Source organism: Propithecus coquereli, unplaced genomic scaffold (assembly GCF_000956105.1).
Source record: "Propithecus coquereli isolate 6110/MARCELLA unplaced genomic scaffold, Pcoq_1.0 Scaffold70, whole genome shotgun sequence".
Classification (NCBI taxonomy): Eukaryota; Metazoa; Chordata; class Mammalia; order Primates; family Indriidae; genus Propithecus; species Propithecus coquereli.
In genome coordinates, this window is record NW_012153063.1 from 1,500,090 (window position 1) to 1,502,836 (window position 2,747).

The 2,747-nt window shown below is 38.2% G+C and overlaps 1 protein-coding gene across 1 annotated transcript in view; it reads right to left on the reverse strand.

Annotated features, from left to right (window-relative positions):
* Window positions 1-676, reverse strand: part of DYTN (dystrotelin) — a 68,303-nt gene extending 67,627 nt beyond the window's left edge. The window contains exon 1 of the mRNA XM_012661228.1: window positions 606-676. The gene's annotated coding sequence lies outside the window, so the exon portion shown is untranslated. The remainder of the gene's footprint in view (window positions 1-605) is intronic.
* Between the last annotated feature and the right edge of the window lie 2,071 nt (window positions 677-2,747).

A 2,747-nucleotide genomic window follows, 5' to 3' on the forward strand; every position in this document is an offset into this window, starting at 1 on the left:
TGAGCCACTGTGCCTGGCCTGTGTTTTACCTTATTTTACCTAGATAACAGTACAAGAAGAGAAAATCATAGCATTCAATTAGATATAAATTTAATGCAAAAGGGTAGTTCTCAGGGCATTCTTCAGATTGTTTTAAAATTTATGGACCATGTATTATTCATTTGATCTTACGTTTGCACGTTCAGATATAAATAAGAGGTACAACTTGAAAATGCAAATCTTATGTAGTAGAAGGAATTTAAAATTTTTACATTTAAATCTATAAGTTTAGGTCCCAAACTAATTTTTTTTTTTGTAATTTTATTTTGTGTCAATATTGGTATCCTGAAAAGGAAACCCAAATTTTTTTCTAGAAGCCAGGTGGAAAAAAATACCAAAAAAAAAAAAAAAAATCCTCTTTCACAATTGTCTTCTATTGTCAGTCAGTGAAGCTTCGTGGGGATTGAATGTCCCTCCCCCAACATCTTCTTGGTCACAAATGGGCTAAATGCTTGGTTCAGCCTTCCAGAGTCTGGCTGTCACATGCGCGGGGAGAGTTTGTGTTTTCTCTATAAATTTTACATCACACATAAGGAGCAGATCGTTTCAAGACAGCCCGTACTTACATTGGCACAGAGTTTGCACTGATCGTAATTTGAAGGCTGTTCTATAAATGCAATTCTCGATACCATTAAGAGCATCTGTAAAGAAAACATGAGATATATGGATAAAGGACTGTCTCGTTGTATAAATCCCACATCCTGAAGGGAATCCTAGAAATCATGCAGTGCTACTTTATTTTGCAGGTGAAGAAATTGAGGTCTAGAGATCTTTTTTTTTTTTTTTCTATCTGGAAACAAATAATAGACTTACAGTACTTCTGGGCTGCAGGTGACCCTAGAGAACACCCTCCAAATCCAGCAAATGGAGGAGTCCACAGAAAAGTGGGGAGTGTTCTTCGATCAATCTGTCTACTTTTTGTATAAAAAGGCAGTGCTTGTGAAAAAATAGGATAAAAAGCTATATGTAGAATATGAACTCAGTTTTGTTAATATATTTTAGTTGTATATGCATTTATGAAAAACACCCCAAAGCTATCCATCCACTCATGCATTTAGCAAATATTTATTGAGCTCTTATTTATTGGCTCTGGCATGATTTGAGGACCCTGAAATATAGCACTTAACTAAACAGATAAAGAACCCCACCCTTGTGGAGCTTAACTTCTAGTGCCATCTGCAGTTAACAGTGGCCATGTCTGAGTGCTCAAATTATTAGCGATTATAGTTATTTTCTTTCTTCTTGTCAATATTACCTAAGTTTTCTATGAAGAGTATATGTTATTTTTAGAATCAGAAAAAGAATTATTAAGATACCCTCTTTTGAGAGCTACCCACCACCAGCAGTACAGCAATGGCTAGCATTTCTGAGCACTTGCTGGGCACGGAGTGTATAGTTGCCCAGCTCACAGTGTGGAGGAGAGGAGGGAGCTCTGGAGTCAGCCATACCTACTTCCATCCCTTCCTTTTTCCTCTGGGGAAATTAGTTTACTTTTTGATCTTCCGCTTCTTCATCAGATAAATAGGGATACATTCGTCATAGGGTAGTTGCGTAATTTAAATAAGAAAATGTAGGTAATGCATTTACTAATATTGTCTCTCTTACTTCCCTTGAGGAACCACAATTTTAAATTTGTTTCATCGATCCTTCAAATCTGGTTTTCATTTAGTTCAAGAGACATATAACAATCTCACAACACAGCTTTTTGTTGTCTCATAACAGAGCTTTTTGTTCCTTAAGACTGATAGAATCAGTCTTCGTATCTAGAAAAATTAAAAACTACAGAGTAGATCTCACCATTTATTCATATTAGCTTTAATGTCATTAAATAAAGCTTGATAAGGTCTTACAAATTCATTGTTTATTTTAGGCACTTAAAATGGCCTATTCTACCTGATTATTATATAAAGCAGTGGTTCTCAAAGTGTGACTCCTGGACCAGCATCACCGGGGAACTTGTTAGAAATTTGACTTCTAACAAAACTCTAACTAAAGTCTTAACACAGGCTCTTTAACAGGCCCTCGAGGTAAATCTGATGCAAGCTAAAGTTTGAAAACCACTGGTATAAAAGGAATTTATTGATTCTGGTCTTTATGATTAAGTTGATTACCAAAGGTTTTTGCAAGAGCAGGTGCAGTGGAGTCAGAGGGGGTCAGAATCGAATTGCAGAGGATTGAGCAATGAATGTGAGGTGACAAGAAGACATAAAAACAGACAACTTTTCAAGATCTTTAATCTGAAGGGAAGACAAGAGAGCTGTAGCTGGAACAACACATAAAATCAAAATTGGTTTTCAAAGGGAGGAGAGATTCCAGAATGTACATATGGGTCAGGGCGGGGAGCCAGGGGAGGGGAAGAGGTTGAGGACTCGGAAGTGGGGCCCACGTGGTGTTTGATGTAGCAAAGTCCTTCTCGGTGGGCACATGTTCCCTTAGCCACCCAACATCCATTTTTCTTTTTTCTGATGAACCATCTCCCCCTAATCTGAGTCCATGAAATGCTAGGGGTGTTAATTCCAACTCTCCCATTTCCAGGGGTGTACGTGGCCCAGGCCTGGCCTGTCAGTGAGTGCGTCATCGCCCTCCCCAGAAATGGGCACATAACCAAACTCGGGCAAATAACACTGACGAGACTGGGTTCAAGGATTCTCTGTTCAAGTTATCGGGGAAGCAGACTTATTTTTTTCCTGTTGGACTTGAACTTGGAA